This window comes from Rhineura floridana, chromosome 7 (assembly GCF_030035675.1).
Source record: "Rhineura floridana isolate rRhiFlo1 chromosome 7, rRhiFlo1.hap2, whole genome shotgun sequence".
In the NCBI taxonomy this organism is placed as follows: Eukaryota; Metazoa; Chordata; class Lepidosauria; order Squamata; family Rhineuridae; genus Rhineura; species Rhineura floridana.
In genome coordinates this window covers 8,777,968-8,796,798 of record NC_084486.1, presented here as the reverse complement: position 1 = coordinate 8,796,798, position 18,831 = coordinate 8,777,968, and the positions used below count along the sequence as shown (strand labels likewise).

At 42.4% G+C, this 18,831-nt stretch overlaps 1 protein-coding gene across 1 annotated transcript in view; it reads left to right on the top strand.

Moving 5' to 3' along the window:
• The first annotated feature begins 600 nt into the window (after positions 1–600).
• Positions 601–18,831, top strand: part of LOC133388707 (dual specificity protein phosphatase 13B-like) — a 51,305-nt gene continuing 33,074 nt past the window's right edge. Inside the window, exon 1 of the mRNA XM_061634861.1 lies at positions 601–708. The gene's annotated coding sequence lies outside the window, so the exon portion shown is untranslated. The remainder of the gene's footprint in view (positions 709–18,831) is intronic.

Below are 18,831 nucleotides of genomic sequence, written 5' to 3'. Positions count from 1 at the left end.
AAGTTACAACCACAATTGTGACATGAGATATCTATTTCAAATCACACACCCCCAAGAAAAAAACATTTAAAGGCTATTTCAGCTTTGATGGTCATTGTACTGATGTCCTTCTTTGACAGAGTATTATATGCATTAATCATCTGCATCTGACTTCTTAATGGATTTGTGAGGTCATATCTTTGTCATAAAATGTGGCATAGCAAAGAGTCCATAGTAATCTAAGTGATACTAATCTGTCTTCTCTTTGAAGTGCTCATGGCTTTGTTCTTAATGAAATATATGACAGCAGTAAGAGAATCTATTTTTACCATCCCAGTTTCTGTTGGCATAAAAAAAAAGGGCAAGAATTGCTGTATGCTCTGTTGCTTTCCCCACACCCTTACCTGGGAAACAGGGATGGACCCTCTAATAGTGTAAGATGCCATGATGGTTTTATTGAGGCTAGTTGATAGCTGAGAATCTGTTCAGATCTGGGCTCCTCTCCATTGCTGCCCCAGCTGCCTTTCACTCTGAAATGTTTGGAAGTCCGCTAGAAGAACACAGATCATGGTTTATAATTAACACAATTAAAAATAGCAATTGAATAAACTGAACGCAGCAAACAGGACAGGGGAGCTGTTGTGTAACAACCAGTTTAGAAGGAAGCGTCAGAAGAGTGTCATAATCTAAAACAGTCAAGCACAGTCAACGGAGCTGCTCCCCCAAAAGGCAAGTACTTTTGAGCTTGTTGATAAACTGATGCTCATGAATTCAGTGCATGCATTGGGTAGCACAGTGTTTTTATCGTGTGAGCAGTTGAGCAACAACTGCAGCTGTATGCCATACTATGTTCTTTGTTCTGAAGGGTATGCAGAAAGAAAGCGGGCTGTGAAGTTGCCACTTCTTCCCAATTTGGACTGGACAGCATGCATCGGTGCAAATATGTGGCAATTTGACTATGTAGAAGGGAAAAACCAGTGCAGGCTGTTTCAAGGGTGCAGTTTTAAATACAAAGAAAGAAAATCAGTTTTGTCAAATTGAAATATAAGTTTTTTAAGACACAAGCTTCTACATGCAAATCCAGAAATTGAGTGAGAATTTTGTATCCTCGCAAACTCCCAGTCACTGATTCAAGCACTGGTTAGAATGTACGAGCATGAGAAGAATTACAGGAGAACTCTTCAGTATTTTTCTATGAGGAAGAAGAGCTCGAAACATTACTCGAGTGAGCTTTCTACAGTGTTTTCAGTGTAGAGCAGTAAGGGATCGTGTGGTACTCATAATGGAGCCTTTGGCAGTGATGGGTTGAGCAGTCCTAAGGACAAGGGGCAGGGCAGGCAGTAATTGGCTGAGCAGCTCAGAACCTAAGGAGGGGCAGAGAAGGAATAAGGGTCTAGGGAAAGAGGGGTATGGGAGACTAGGAAAGGTGGGTGCAGGGACTCATAAAGGCATCAGGACCTGAGAAGCGGGGAGGTTGCTCAAGAACGAGGACTGGAGGAAAAAGCTAGGGGGAAGAGTTTGACCAGGGAAGGAAAATGGGGAAAGAAAAGGAGAAGAGAAATGCTTAATGCTGCAGGGATGGAAAGAGCAGAAATTCACACGTTGATTTGAAACCGCAAGCCACGTATTGGGCTCTAATTCTTTAGTATCATTCTTTAGTATGATCTGAGTTTCAGAAGCAACAGTTTTGTAGTTTTAAATGTACAGTTTGTATTTCAGCATTCAAAGGCATATTTCTAAATCTGGCAATTGACTTTGAATTTAAATATCACATTTTTATATCAAGTTTTTTAATATCAGTGTTGAGATGCTTAGATTTATTGCCTGCAAATGTGTCATTTAAGTGTCATTTAAGAATTCCAAATATACTTCCTTACAAATTTGCTTTGTTTCTGATGGGGCTGTGTCTCATAGCAAATATTCTCAAGCAGAATGTGATTTGCAACTTAGAAGTAAGTCCCATTTAATTCATTAGACTTATTCCCCGGTAAGTGTTATACGATTGCAGCCTTAAGTTTGTTGCATCTTTACAAAAGTTCTCCTAGTGAGGAAATGGACTAAGTGCATGAAAGCAGGAAATATTTTTAGGTATGATATGTAAATTAAGATCATGAAACTCAAACTAATTTCTAGTACCTATCAGCATGATGTGTACACTTATGCAAGCAATTCAAATTCTACTTCTCTGCTCAAGTTATCAAAGTTCTCATTTTTAGTAAGACGTGTTGGGGCTTGCAACCTTACTCTGTACTTGATGTTTCCTGTCTCCTGAAAATACTACCCAAGCAGGGGGCAAGGGCCAGCTTTTACAGGATCAATCTCCTTCTGTGGATGATTTATGTGCTATGTCTAATCGATTCTTTATTTACAATTTTCCATTGCACAGTAGTTAGCAGGCAGACCAGAGAGACTGTACTCATCTTTAAAGCAGCAGCTGCAGCCCCCACATAATAACATGCAGCCCCCTATGGCAACTTATTTCTAGGGAGGCTGTATGAAGTAGAACATGGGGGGATTTGCCTTTTTGGGATGTGTTCAAACTGCAAAACTGTTTCCTTCAACTCCCACCCCCACCCAAGCAGACAGGAATCCTATTCATGTGTTACAGTATGGACAGTAGGTCAGCAACAGAGTACACACTTTGCATGTCAAAGGTCCCAGGTTTAATCCCTGGTGTCTCCAAGTAGGACTGAGGAAAAACTCCTGTCTGAAACTTTGGAGAGTCACCGCCAGCCAGGATAGGTAGACAATACTGAGCTAGATGGACCAGTGGTCTGACTTGGACATAAGCAAGCTTCTTATACTATGTAGGATATTATTGTTTACTTGGAGGGGGACTGTGCTTTTAGTCCCACCCCTGATGTCATACAACTCCTTCCTCAAATAAGCACACATTGCCTGCAGTTGTCTAAAGAGAAACCCCAAGATGTGAGCTCCCGCTCGTGTGTACGGCCTCGGCACAATTGGACACTTGCCCAACCTTGTGTCCCAGTCGCTTGGAGGTTGTGCATTGAGATTTTCCTTCAGACAACTTGTGGTTGTTTGAGAAAGGACATGTAACATGAGGGGTGGGGCTAAAAATGCACCCCACTCTAAGTAAACTCAATGACCCCTGACCTGTGAGAAATGAGTGAATAGGGCTTTGGTGTCTCAAACTGCAGCAATTAGGCATTGCCCAGCATCCAAAGACCATTCAATAAGCACTGTCATCTAGGAAACATTGAAAACAACAACAACAACAACAACAACAACTACTACTACTCTTGGGCAAAGGTAATTTTGTATATCCAAAAAAGCATCATTTCTACAATACCATTGCTAACTCCACAGAGAAGAAATGACAAAAAAAGGTTGAGCCAAGAAGGTGGGGTGCATTTGTCAACTATTTTTGGCAGCTGCAGATAGCACCTCCCCATTCAGTGACTTTTTGGGGACTCACTGTGAAAGGGCATATGAAAGTGTTTGCTCATTTAGTGACTTCAGAGTGAGGACAGTTAGCTGTGATGGCCCTGACCTTGGCATTGAGCTCAGAATTACAGGAGGATGAGCTGGCTGGATCTGGGGCTGCTGTACCACCAGTTGAGGAACTGGACTAGGTTCCTGATTTTGAGCCTGAGGCTAGTGGACAGGAATCTACAGCACCCAAGCCATCACCTAAACCCAATTCATCTGAGGAGCAAAGTACCTCCCACTCTACCTTGCCTGCCCAAAGGCAGAAAGCCACAGAAAACATAGTCCAAGAGCATATATAAAAAAAATCATGCACCATGGCAGCATTAGTGAAAAGAATGTGCAGTTGCTTTTATGTGATCAGACACCACCTGTAGGTACAAAATTTCAATGGTGTAACTCTACGATGTGTGGCATATAGTTTTGATAACATCATCAAGATGGCCATCATAAAAATCCATAAAATCATGAAAATCTCTGTAAATAACGGATGGATTTTAATTTATAAGATCTCAATATAACGATAAATCAGAGAGTTACAGAATAACAATAATTTCCATGGCGTAAATGGTGTGTGATGCATAATATTGATGATGTCATTAGTATCAAAGTTTACCAAATCATAAATATCTCCGTCAGTTGCATAATCAAGCAGATCCTAAGCAAATAACACATGTATGTGTTCTACCAATCATACCCACTACTTTAACAGATAGTTCAATTCAGTTGGCATTCTTGTACCAACTGGAACATTTAACTAAACACATTTGTGGACCAAACTCAAAATGTGTTGTTACATTAGATTTGGGTCTCTGTAAGTCTGTACAGCAATGAATATGTCTCAACGCTGTCTTCATGATCAATTTGTTTATGGCTTAGTGAACTGCTCATATGCATGGTGTTATTCCGTGCAATTGGCACTTACAATGATACATCTGATGTTCCTCAAATGTGGAATGTTTGGCATAGCGAGAGTGCTGTGCATGACGTTATCATGGGGAAACACCTTCGGCGTGCTGTAGAAGCTCATACATATACACTTGTTGCACTGTATGACTGCCATCTGGAAATATTCTTTAAGAAGCATCCACATGAAGAAATTCGTAAGAAGGTTGAAAACCTACAAAGTAAATCTGATTTTGTCAAAGGCAACGATACTGAAGATCTGTTAACCACTATAGAGAAATAAGGAAATTTGATATTATTATTATTATTGTTGTTGTTGTTGTTGTTGTTATTGTTATTGTTATTATTATTTATTAGATTTATATCTCACCTTTCCTCCTAGTAGAAGCCCAGGGTGGCAAGCAAAAGCACTAAAAGCACTCTAAAACATAATTAAAACAGACTTTAAAATATATTAAAATAAAACATACTTAAAAACATTAAAACAAAACATCTGTTTTTAAAAAAAGCTTTAAAAACATATATTTTAAAAAAGCTTTAAAAATGTATTAAAAAGCAATTCCAACACAGATGAAGACTGGAATAAGGTCTCTACTTAAAAGGTTTGTTGAAAGAGGAAGGTCTTCAGTAGGAGTCGAAAAGATAACAGAGATGACACCTGTCTAATATTTAAGGGGAGGGAATTCCAAACGGTAGGGTAGGTCACTAAAGGTCCACTTCCTATGTTGTGCGGAACAGACCTCCTGATAAGATGGTATCTGCAGGAGGCCCTCACTTGCAGAGTGCAGGGATCAACTGGGTATATAAGGGGTAAGATAGTCTTTCAGGTATCCTGGTCCCAAGTTGTATAGGGCTTCGTACACCAAAACCCAGAACCTTGAACTTAGCCTGGTAGCTAATAGGCAGCCAGTACAATTCTTTCAGCAGCGGGATGACATGTTGGCGATATCCTGCCCAAGTGAGCAGTCTCACAGCTGCATTTTGCACCAGCTGCAGCTTCCGAACCAACTTCAAGGGCAGCCCCACATAGCATACATTACAGTAATCCAGCCTGGAGGTTACCAGTGCATGGACAACAGTGGTCAGGCTATCCCGGTCCAGAAACGGCTGCAGCTGTCTTACCAGCCAAAACTGGTAAAAGGCACTCCTAGCCACTGAGGTCACCTGGACCTCTAGCAACAAAGATGGATCCAGGAGCACCCCCAGACTATGAACCTGCTCTTTCAGAGGGAGTACGACCCCATACAAAGCAGGCAACTGACCAATTATCTGAATTGGGAACCACCAACCCACAGCACATCTGTCTTGCTAGGATTCAGAGTCAGCTTATTGGCCCTCACCCAACCCACCACCAAGTCCAGGCAGCTGTCCAGGGCTTGCACAGCCTCTCCCAATTCAGATGTTACACAGAAATAGAGCTAGGTAGCATCAGCATACTGCTGACACTTTGCCCCAAAGCTCCCGATGACTGCTCCCAAGGGCTTCATATAGATGTTAAACAGCATGGGGGATGAGATGGTACCCTGTGGCACCCCACAGCACAACTGCCAGGGGGTCTTCTCTGAAAACAACCCAGGAGATAGGATTGGAACCACTGTAAAACATTGCCTCCAATACCCATCTCACCAAGTTGGCCCAGAAGGATACCATGGTCAATGGTATCAAAAGCTGTCAAGCAATCAAGTAAGCATAATGGAGTCACACTCCCCCTGTCCTTCTCCCGATAAAGATCATCCATCAGGGTGACCATGGCCGATTCAGTTCCATAACAAGGCCTGAACCCAGGCTGGAATTGGACAAGATTATTTGTTTCATCCAAGAGTACTTGCAATTGCTGTGCCACAACCCCTCAATCACCTTCTCTGAAAAGGGGGTATTTGCAACCAGGTGGTAGTTGTCAGAAATCAATGGGTCCAGGGTGGGCTTTTTCAGGACTGGTTGGATCACTGCCTCCTTAAGGGCGGCTGGAACGACTCCCTCCTGCAATGATGCATTGACCACACTCTGGATCCACTTGGTCAAACCCCATGGGCAAGCTTTAATAAGCCAAGCAGGGCAATGGTTGAGAGGATACATTGCTGGGACTGTGTCATGTTGCTGGGTCTTAGAGACTGCCACTCTGGCAAAGCACCCTGAGCATTCATCACAGCTCCTGCCAAGACAAAAAACAAAGCTATTTTTTATCATGCATTTGCTGGATTTTATCCTGTCCCTTAAGCTAGCAATGAGAGCCAGTGTGGTGCAGTGGTTAAGATGTTGGACTACAACCTGGGAGACCAGGGTTCAAATCCCCACTCAACTATGAAGCTCACTGGGTGACCTTGGGCCAGTCACTGCCTCTCAGCCTCAGAGGAAGGCAATGGGAAACCACCTCTGAATACTGCTTACCATAAAAACTGTATTCATAGAGTTGCCATAAGTCAGAACTGACTTGAAGGCAGTCCACTTCTGTTTCAAGCAGAAGTCTTCTTCCTCTCTTTTTAGTAATCCTCAATTGCCCTTTAGTTCTGCAGCTTGCCTTTCACCACTTACCACCAACACTGCCTTGGTTCTGCTCTTTGTTGTATCTTTACCCTGCTGTCTCACTGTCTCTGATGCAGGAAGTTTTAAGCCCTAGAGTGGCCTTTGAGGCACAGGTAATTATTATGTGCATTTGTTATTATGATCTAGTCTTCAGTAGGTGGAAGGCATGTTGCTGTTGCTGTGATAAATTTACAGCCTTGTTTTCCTGAATTCTCTTTTCCTTGACATCAAATACTGACTGCTTCTATTTTTTTAAAACACACAGATGCACACAGTTTTAATTGTTGCCACATAAGACCTCCTAGTAAATATATATCATAGGATTAAAATATAAAGGATTCAAGCAATTATTCAGAGAAAGCTAAATACAAGTGGTGAGGGAGGGGGGAATCCAACGGTGGTTCTTCTGGGTTTTTTCTCTCCCTGTGAGCCCAGAGAAGCAGATTGCCTATGTTTTACAGATTTATAATTGCTTAACCTCAATGATGGAAACCAAAAGAAGAAGAATATAGCACGGAAGGCTTTCTATGCTACATCACTGCCTAGTCCAGCACTCTGTTCTCACAGTGGAAAACCAGATGCCCGAGGGAAGCTCACCAGGCCCAGTGTGCAAAACTGCTCTCTTCATCTGGGACGCCCAGCAACAGGTTTTCAGAGGCATACTGCCTCCAACAGACATAATGGACGTGTGGACACCTGTGTCCATCCTAGGCCAGGATTATGTCTGACAGCACTGCTCCAGATTATTCACTGCACTCACCTCTAGATAAGAGGATTCATCTGACTTTGTGGTTTTTGATCTGGGTAGCATGAAGAAAAGGCTGTTTGAATTTGGCTCTGTCCAAATGAAATCCCGACCTCCCTGAGCTTTCTGGCACTTTGCCTCATGCACAAAAATAAAAACTTATTTCAAATCTGAAGGTCACAAGCCATCAGTCATTGCTTCTAAAAATATTCAAACTGAGTCAATATGTGACCCAGAAACATGGTAGAAAATGACAGAGGAAGGAGCAGGGGCCAAAAGCCACCCTAGGCCTTGCATCAAACAGTTTGTACACTCAGACTTGTGAATACTATGCACTAAAAAAAAAAAAATTGTGCTCAGGCAATCCTAATTCTGTGGTAAGAAAAGCTAAACTCTAAGACTTCTGTACATTGTCACACCTGCTGTCTTTCTTAATTTATTCTAGTTTGGTAGTCACAGGGAAAGGCAAGCAGTAGTGTTGCCAGGTGTCTGGTTTTCACCCAGAGACTCTGGTTTTTTTGGGTTGTCTCTGGGTAAGTCACCTTAATCTCAGAATCTCGAGCTTTCCTTTTTGTTAAAAAATTAAGTGTCTATGTGGTCTGGTTCTTGAAATATACACCAAAATGTCCCCCCCCCCGCAATGTCTGTTAAACGAGCTTATAGCTGGCTGTTCTAACCCCGAGCTTTCAGGTTTGTAGCTAATAATTGTCGACCTCCAGGCAGTACCAAGACCACATTGCAGGGCTTGAAAGCTGTTGTTTCATAAACTAAGTACATAGTTGTCAGTCTTCTTCTCTCTTGTGTGCACAAGTCAAACAAGTTTAAAATTTCCTGGGCTGTTGAAGAGGGCAGGGTTTTGAAAACCTTCCCAATATGAAGCTTTAATCCAATACAGTAGGGCTCCACTCATACGGCAGGTTACATTCCAGACCTCCGCCTAAAAGCAAAACCCGCTGAAAAGCGGAACTCCATCAATAAAATGATGCCCGACAAATGAAAAACACCGTAAAAGCAGAACAAGCACCGTATGAGTGGGGCCTTAATCTATTTGAAAGCCACCGTATTAGCGGAACACCGAAAAGAGGGCTGCTGAAAAGCGGGGCCCTAATGTACTCGCTTTTCTGGGAGCAAAGCTGCAATGCTAATCCCACATACCTGGGCTAAACCCCATTGTATTCAATAGGACTTACTTTGAGTAGACATGGTAAGGATTGTGCTGTAAATTAATAGGACTTTTGAGTGAACATAGCAAAGAATTGTCTTTGTGCTGTTAATCTGTCTCTCCCCCTCCAATCCTATTTTTAAAGCAATTAGGCAGGGTTTACAATCATTGCTTGTATTATGTTGGAAACTAACTACTGATTGTATTTTTTTAAGTGATTCTGAATTTTGGGATGGGTGAGTGAAGTTTCTTATCACTTGAGATTGCAGTTGTGTGCACACTTCCTTGTTTGACTTGCTTCTGAGTAAACAAACATAGGATTGCAATACAAATAACAGGTTGTAAAAAATCTCAAAGCAGTTTATAGAAGGAACAATAAATTATTGGCAAAAACAAAGACAGTTATTTAAAAACATTCAAAATAACAAAACCAACAATGAGTTAAAAACAGATAAAGAACACAACAGTTTCTACATGCCTGGGTAGACTTGCCTAAACAAAAATGTTTTTAGCAGGTGCTGAAAAGAGTACATTGAAGGCGTCTGCCTAATGTCAATAGGCAGGGAGTTCCAAAGCATAGGTGCTGCCACATTAAAGGACTGATTTCTTACAAGAGTTGAACCATTACTGTGTGGCACCCATAATGTGGAAAGCACACCTTGAACTTGGGTTAGTAGCAAATCGGCAACCAGTGCAGATTTCAGAGCAGAGGTGTTATGTACTGACGGGGTCTCACTCATGTCAGCAATCGTGCCACAGCATTCTACATTAACTGCAGCCCCTGGGTCAAGTTGTACTGCATGAGGATTTCTGTGACCTGGCTGACTGGCTGCCAGGATTTTTTTAGTTTTTGTTTTTGGTTAGGAATCTGGATGCTGAGTGTTCTGCCTTACTCATAGGAATTTTGTTGTGGTTGGTATGGTATTGCATTTAGGAAATCATCACTGTCTTTTCTTTTTCTTTTTCTATTTGCATTTTATTTACCTTTTAACCTCACTCCCTTACATCCATAGAAGCAACAACAGTGGTTCCATACACTCAGCTCAACCCCCTTAAACCCACTGATGATGCACGTTGTTGGTTGAATGATGGTTTGTTTCTTGCCCAATAGTGGTAAAAAAGAATTCATGTACTGGGAAATGTGGCTGCAGTTGTTGTTGTTCCCAAGCTGCTGCCAGTGAAGGTAGACCAAACCACGTGTGTTTTCTCTCTGTCAGTTATTACTCACTGGAATTGTGCTGACTGTCAAAATGAGTTTATAGCAGCCCACAGAGTAGAAAGAAAAGGGTAGAGAATCTTCTTATTCTTACTCATTTCTCAAACCTCTTTCTGAAGTGAAGGGTCAAATCTGTAAAAAAGTTTGGAGCAGCCATGTTAAAAGGTAGGGGCAGGGTATTCCAGGCAGGGGGCTGCCAATCCTGCTTGCATGCGGATATCTTTGCAGAGGATCCCTAGTCAAGTTTTACCAACAGCACAATCCAAACCATATCTACTCAGAAGTAAGTCCCATTGAGTTCTATGGGGCTTCGTAAGTGTGTTTAGAATTGCTCCCATCTAACATCTCCACAACACTAGGCTCCTTTCTTCCTGCAATGGCCTTCTGGTGACTAGCCTGGCCTGAGGGCACTTAAACCCTTCTTGCCAGAAGTAAGTAGGTTAGATTAAATGTACCCTACCCAGGCTCCATCTCTTAGCTAAGATTTCTTAATTTGCAATCAGATAAATATTTTTGTTTGAATTGTATGCTCCAGGCAACTGTGGTTGATGCTTAATGTATGATGCTTAATGACATCACTCTGGCCTGCCCCTGTGACATCACTAGGGCCCACCCCTGCAATATGAGGGTTTGGGATGCTTCTGACCTGGCAACCATAGCAAGCAGTGGGTACTGCAGACCCCACCTCCTTCCTATCTGGTTTCTGAGATTTCAGCAGATATTTTCCATATTCTTCCAAGCATATCTTCACAAACATAAGTGTTAGAAACTTGCTTTCTTTAAAAACTGAAAGAGGAGAGACAGATAGTAAAACGAGACTACAGATAAAATGTGTGAATGCATTTAATGTGCATTTTAAATAATGAAATAGCAACTGGGAGATCAGGATCAGGACCACAGCATGCAGGGAGCAAACTAATGGCAGCTACTTTTCTGTGGCAAATAGCAGCTTCTGGTGGGATTTTTGTCTGGACTGCAATACGGAGAGGGGGTTAAGCTCCTTCTCTGTGTGGTTCCAGTTCTGATGAGGAGGTCCTTCAGCTGTTATTTATAGAACAAAAGCCAGGCATTTCAAATTGAAACTTTGAATTCATATTTCAACGGTGAAATGTTTAATTCAAAATTTAGAATGTGGATCCTGTAGGCTGCTTAACATCTCCTGGTCTTTAATTCTGACAAGCTTCAAATACAGAAATCTCATAAGCTGTAAACCAACATACATTTGTTGCCATTGCATGTTCGCAATCAAGCATTTAAGCAAGATTTTAAAGACATCACTACTTACCAATTATCAGATCCTGTTAAATATTAGATGTGATTGCCTGCCAATGATCTCATAGCATTAAATGTGATCCACCAAGTGTTTCTGAAACTGTTTCCCAGGGAATCCTGAATTCTATGTCAGCTTATTGGACGTTGCTCGATAAGAAGACCTCTAAAGGCAGACATATTTCCCCAAAAGGCATCTTACCCATCTTCTGATCTTCCCCTGCAATGGACAGCCACAAGGGGCATGTTTAAAGGCTCACTGTCAGTTGACAATGCGCAGTAACATAATTCCAACAGTATGAACTAAGTGGATGCCCAAGGGCATGTCCCAGAATCCTCTGCAAAGATGCGCAGGGCTTTTTTGGCAGAGAATTTTGTGGAAAATGCTCCCTGAAGGCTGGAAGCTTGAAAACCAGTGACATACTACTGTATGTCAGTGACTGTATACTGTCGAAGTATCATCTATTGAAATCAGACATTAAACATTCAGAGAATATTTGGAGATAATTTGACATAACATTTGCAAAGGAGAATTTTTGGAAACACATTTGTTTTGGTTCTAGAATCTATTTACACCCACATGCCTTCCATCTTTAGTGTGACACTGCCCACACCATCTGTATATTTTAGCCAGTTCTGTGGTGTTGCACAATGATCAGGAACTTCTAGTTCCCACCCGACAAGCCAGCACCTTCTGCTTTTCCATGCTTCCTTACAAGAGCCGCAGATACTTCTTTTTCCTGCTACATTGTTCTGACTAAAGTCTCCTGTGGCCCCATTTTCTTTCTCGCATCTCAGGTTTAATAATGAATTATGGCCGTGGGAAGAAGCAGTCTGAGATTTCATCTATTTCACTGCATCGTTTAGCTTGCACTGCAAGGATGCACTAGCTGATCCTCAGTCCCTCTGTGTTGGCTTGACCTTTGTGCTAATTTGATTGATTATTTTTAGTGCATTACACTATACTCAGCCTTCTTGACTGTAGCAGAGCTGTATGCTAATGATTTATGGAAGACATCTGGGATTCCACGGGATAGCGTACAGATTGTGTCACTGCTATCTGAAAAGCTTCCATTGATCCATTCCAATACCCAGCAAAGCAACAGAGTGTCAAATTCCAATCAGCTCTAGTTCACAAACTTTAACTGAACAGGTGGCTACAACTGTTCTGGAACTGACTGTATCCCATTTTGTGTGTGTGTGGGAAATCAGAAACAGCCAAGATGCTTTCTTCCCCATTTCCCACCAAAAGGGGATCTCTGTATTCTATGCCTAACAAGAGTCAGGGAAGATAGTAATATTTGCCACCTGCTTCAAGGTGACTGAATGACTGGATTTCAAGAGATGTTTGGCCTGCTTTTGCCATAAAATATTTGTCCAGGCCTCATGTAACTGACACATGTTATTTCAGAAGGGAACAGAAGGGGGAAAGAGATCTCTTACCACCCCTCCTTAAAAAAAACCCATGTGTTGCTTATGCTACTCTATTATGCACCTTTGCATTGGTGGACTATTTAAAAAATTAATCTGCAACACCATTGCACCACACCAGAGCTAGGTCAAAGGTCCACTCTTGAATATATTCAAGATTAAATTGGGAAAATGACAAACAAAATGCTTCCATTGTACTTTAACGACATTTGTTATGGTACCTTTGCTAGATCTCAGAATAACTAGCAATGTTTTCAGCATAGGCTAAAGAGTCACCAGTCCTGGGAAGTGGAGTGTGGCCTGGAGAGGAGATGTGGCCTGAGCAGAGTCCCAAGGGCCAGACAGAGAGGCCTGGAAGGCTGCAATCAGAGGTTCCTCATCCTAATCTAGACATACTTTTATATCCCACCTAGCATCCTAGAATAATATACATGGGGCATCCCATTTTATACTCACAACTGCATGAAGTAGGCCAGATCTGAAACACAAAAACTGGTTTTTTATTATCTTTCTATCTATAGTCCTTTTCATATCCTTCCCAATCAGCACCTTGGAAAGACTGTCACTGTTAGGACACAGAAATAGGTTAAGGCTGAGACATATTGGGTGATATTGGATCAACCAAAGAGCTTCATAACTTAGTGAGGATTTGAACCCAGGATTCTCTGGCCAAGTCTAACACTCTGCCACATTGTCCGCCTGAAACATTTTTGATACGCCAGATTGTGGCCTTGGCAAAGAAGTAATTGTTTTACCATCAAGGCTTAGTCAAGCACTTTCACAAGTACATCCAAAGGAGCTGCAGCAGCCCAGCACAAGCTGTCCTGGGCTGCCCTCCAAAGGTGCATGAATTGAGGAAGGCATTTATACATTGTTCCTACTGGTAGCCTCTGTTTGACCTGAAGTTGCTGCCAGATCAGCTAGCAGGCACTGTGGTAAGTCAGGCAATAAAATAATGCTATGCTGGGGGACAGGTCAATGGAAGAGTTGCCAATTACTCACTGTAACGGACAGTGAAGGCAACAAAATGTGGGTTGTCATGGGATTTTAACAGGTACATGTTTTGTTTAAAAAAAACTGTGGACAGTAGGTTTGTCACAGGACCTGGCTTAAGAAGTGACAGAACAGTCTTTTAAGACTGTGGTTCTCCAGATGTTGGACTCCAATTCCCATCAGCTCCAGTCAACATGGCCAATGGTCAAGGATGATGGGAGCTGTAGTCCAACCATGTCAGGAGGGCTGCAGTTTCCCTTTCACTGTCCTAGGGATTCATAAACTGATGTCTTCTCCCACAGGATGGTTTTGCAGGAAGATCTTCTTTATTGGCCCAAGTACAGACACAGAGTATCCTCCAGGGACTTGCAAGGAAGAGTAATTGGGTATTTTACAAGTATATTCAGAATTCTTGTGGAGAACAGGGAAGCCATAGAAACTTGCTCCAAACTTGATCGGATGGGACAGGATGGAGAGGTTTTGCCTGGTGCTTGTGTTCTAAAGCTGTAGTGCAGATAGATATGGCCTCAGAGCAGCCAAATCTAGTTGGAAGTGTGACCTTAAAGCAAACAGATGTAGCTTTTCCAGCATTCATGCTTATTTTGGCCCTGGGGTTCACTATAAATTTTGGACTGAAATTATGTCAGAGCAAACTGCAGCAGAAGTCTAGCCAAAAGTCCCTTGTTTGACTAGAAGTCAGTTAGAAACAGAGGCATTTTCACAAATTGGATCCAAGCTAGTAAAAATACATTTGCATGCCTTTGCCCGGCTTTTCCAGGACTCTGCTTCATCCAATGTTCAACCAGAGCAGCTCTAGTAGCGCAGGTCTGATTGAACAAGAGACACAGAATAAGATACATTACCTAAAATATTAGACAAAAGTGTGTACAAAAAGTGTGTATTAGGTGAAATATGCCTGAAAGTGCACACACATTTTGTGTGGACTTTTTTTTAGCAAAAAAAATGCACAAACTGGTACAGAAAACTGACTTAAAAGATTAGAGAAATGAAGAGAAACCAAAATTGGCAGGTTCATCCATCCTTAATCTACCCTCCAAAAGAGGATTTAAGACCAGCTCATGTTTAGAAAAATCACCTGGATCCAGGGAGTGTTTCTTCAAGAGCAAACCTGCAGCTCCCTCCTTTAGTGTCCCACTAAGATCCTCCATGGCACAGAGTGGTAAGCGGTGGTAACTCAGCCGAAGCTCTGCTCATAGCCGGAGTTCGATTCCAACGGAAGAAGGAAGTCAAATCTCCGGTAAAAGGGGTCGAGGTCCACTCAGCCTTCCATCCATCCATGGTTGGTAAAATGAGTACTCGGCATATGCTGGGGGGTAAAGAAAAGAAAGGCTGGGGAAGGAACTGGCAAACCCACCCCATATATACGGTTTGCCTAGTAAACATCGCAAGATGTCACCCTAAGAGTCGGAAACGACTCACACTATAAGTGCGGAGACACCTTTACCTTTTAAAGGGAAGTCACTGTGAGGTATTTACCACTTTCTGGATCCAACTGGTCACTCATTACCCCTCAGGTAGATGTTACAAGGCATGGCAGTCAACAGTCAAGTACACAGGTGGTTGGCTGCACTGTTCCAGGCACATTGTTGACATCCTCTGGCTGCAATAGCTGGAACTCATCTAGGCAGAAGCAACCAGAAGGGCTTAAGATATCATATAATTGTCCTCAATCCAATGCAGCATCCAAATTGGAGTGGATGAAAGAGATTTTCTCCTCAAAATGCTTTCCAAATATCCTGCTGAGAGTTCAGGTAACTTATTTTAGGGGCCCATATGAAGGAAGCCATTTGGAAAAGCTCTTCTGGTTGGCCCACTGAAGATGCAAAGGTGGCAACGTAGTAATCTGAATTTGCTGCCATAACTTAAGGTTGCCACAGTCAGGAACCACAGGGAAGCTGACTGAGGTTAAATCCTGAAGGGAATGAGGTAATCACAATCAGCATGTCTTGTAAAATGTGGAAATAGCATCCCCCTCCCCCACTTTCCATGGCAGTAGCGTAACTAAGATAGGAAACCAGAGGCACCAGTCCTGGGAGCAGCCTGGACAGGCATGCAAACTGGACAAAAATCCATTCTGATGATTCATGTAGTATATTGAAACTTATTAAAATAAGTTTAAATTATGTAATGTTTTCATTTTCAGTACAGAACAATCAAACAAGTTTTCACAATGGTAGATTAAAAGGCAGACAGCAGCTTGGCCAGAGGCTTAGAGAGGGCAGGAGGCCATGCAGAGAGGCCCCATTACAAATTCTCATTGGCTGAATGTGAATATCTGCAGCCTGATACATAAGAACATAAGAACATAAGAAGAGCCTGCTGGATCAGGCCAGTGGCCCATCTAGTCCAGCATCCTGTTCTCACACTGGCCAACCAGGTGCCTGGGGGAAGCCCGCAAGCAGGACCCAAGTGCAAGAACACTCTCCCCTCCTGAGGCTTCCGGCAACTGGTTTTCAGAAGCATGCTGCCTCTGACTAGGGTGGCAGAGCACAGCCATCATGGCTAGTAGCCATTGATAGCCCTGTCCTCCATGAATTTGTCTAATCTTCTTTTAAAGCCATCCAAGCTGGTGGCCATTACTGCATCTTGTGCGAGCAAATTCCATAGTTTAACTATGCGCTGAGTAAAGAAGTACTTCCTTTTGTCTGTCCTGAATCTTCCAACATTCAGCTTCTTTGAATGTCCACGAGTTCTAGTATTATGAGAGAGGGAGAAGAACTTTTCTCTATCCACTTTCTCAATGCCATGCATAATTTTATACACTTCTATCATGTCTCCTCTGACCCGCCTTTTCTCTAAACTAAAAAGCCCCAAATGCTGCAACCTTTCCTCGTAAGGGAGTCGCTCCATCCCCTTGATCATTCTGGTTGCCCTCTTCTGAACCTTTTCCAACTCTAGAATATCCTTTTTGAGATGAGGCGACCAGAACTGTACACAATATTCCAAATGCGGCCGCACCATAGATTTATACAACGGCATTATGATATTGGCTGTTTTATTTTCAATACCTTTCCTAATTATTGCTAGCATGGAATTTGCCTTTTTCACAGCTGCCGCACACTGGGTCGACATTTTCATCGTGCTGTCCACTACAACCCCGAGGTCTCTCTCTTGGTCGGTCACCGCCAGTTCAGACCCCATGAGCGTATATGTGAAATTAAGATTGTTTGCTCCAATATGCATAATTTTACACTTGTTTATATTGAATTGCATTTGCCATTTTTCTGCCCATTCACTCAGTTTGGAGAGGTCTTTTTGGAGCTCTTCGCAATCCCTTTTTGTTTTAACAACCCTGAACAATTTAGTGTCGTCAGCAAACTTGGCCACTTCACTGCTCACTCCTAATTCTAGGTCATTAATGAACAAGTTGAAAAGTACAGGTCCCAATACCGATCCTTGAGGGACTCCACTTTCTACAGCCCTCCATTGGGAGAACTGTCTGTTTATTCCTACTCTCTGCTTTCTGCTGAATACAAATTCAGCCACTGAATATTGCTGGTAAGGAAGGGGAAAAGACATGGAATTTCTGCAGCAGATCCTTCATAGATCCACAAACTTTCTTCACTTGCTCCAGATTTTACTAATCAGTCCCTGCCAAGGTCAATCCAGGGGCAACTCCTTTTTAAAGATTGCACTCCTGTGTTCACTTACCCGAAAGTTAAGCCTTTCATTTAACTTAATGAAACTTACTTGTGAGTAAACTTGTATAGGATTACATTGTTACTTTCTTTTCCAGTTACATATAATTTCTTTACAATTTGTGTTGCACTTTGATGGGGTCAGGGAAGTGCATACAACTCCCAGACATAGGAATGAGTTATGGCACTATTCCATGCTCACTCTAATCTTTAGCCTTGGGTTGTCTCTTGAATAGTTGCTGCTCCTAAAGGCTCATGTTATACAGACGAGGACTGCCTTGGCTGCAATCATTTTTCTTCTGTTCAGAATGAGTGACTACAGCGGTCATTCTTACCTTTGTATTGCTGAGAGAGGATTACTGCCATGTGCCTTGCTTGGAGCTGCTGCCCTCAGACAATTTGGAAGCCTGAACTGATGCACGGTATCAGCAACCTCCTCCCATACGTTGGGAGAAAAATACCCAACCACCAATGCATGTTACAAGTGATCTGAAGCAATGTGTGTTTCTGTGGGAGGAACAGACAGAAAGGCAATCCATCCTTTCCACTACCAATTCCTCTCTAGAGCAATAGTTTCTAAACTGTAATCCGTGGACCGCTAGCAGTCCATGAGGTTCATTCAGGTGGTCCGTGGCATGTCCACATTAAGTATTCATGTTGATTTCAAACTCCATTTTTATTGCTTTTGTTTCTTATATGGTATTTTATTGTATAAATTGTAATACAATTGTAAAACAATACAATACAATATGAGACAAAGGAAGCAATAAAAATACAATTGAAAATCATACAGTATCTAACACAACACATTATAATTGCTATAGCAGGCAGAAAAATCATGAAGTGATCCATCAAGGCTATTAGCAATTTTCAAGTAGTTCATGGGGGCAAAAAAATTGGGAACCGCTGCTCTAAAGTGTTTGTTGTTTTTTGCAGACTTTGCTCCTCCCTTCCCCCTTCTCTTCCTGTCTTTGTTCTCAGTTAGATAGTAATAGCTTCATAGAATCATAGAATAGTAGAGTTGGGCCTATAAGGCCATCAAGTCCAACCCCCTGCTCAATGCAGGAATACAAATCAAAGCATTCCCGACAGATGGCTGTCCAGCTGCCTCTTGAATGCCTCCAGTGTCGGAGAGCCCACTACCTCTCTAGGTAATTGGTTCCATTGTCGTATGGCTCTAACAGTTAGGAAGTTTTTCCTGATGTCCAGTCGAAATCTGGCTTCCTGCAACTTGAGCCCACTATTCCGTGTCCTGCACTCTGGGACGATCGAGAAGAGATCCCGGCCCTCCTCTGTGGTACAACCTTTCATGTACTTGAAGAGTGCTATCATATCTCCCCTCAGTCTTCTCTTCTCCAGGCTAAACATGCCCAGTTCTTTCAGTCTCTCCTCATAGGGCTTTGTTTCCAGTCCCCTGATCATCTTTGTTACCCTCCTCTGAACCCGTTCCAGTTTGTCTGCATCCTTCTTGATGTGCGGAGACCAGAAATGGACGCAG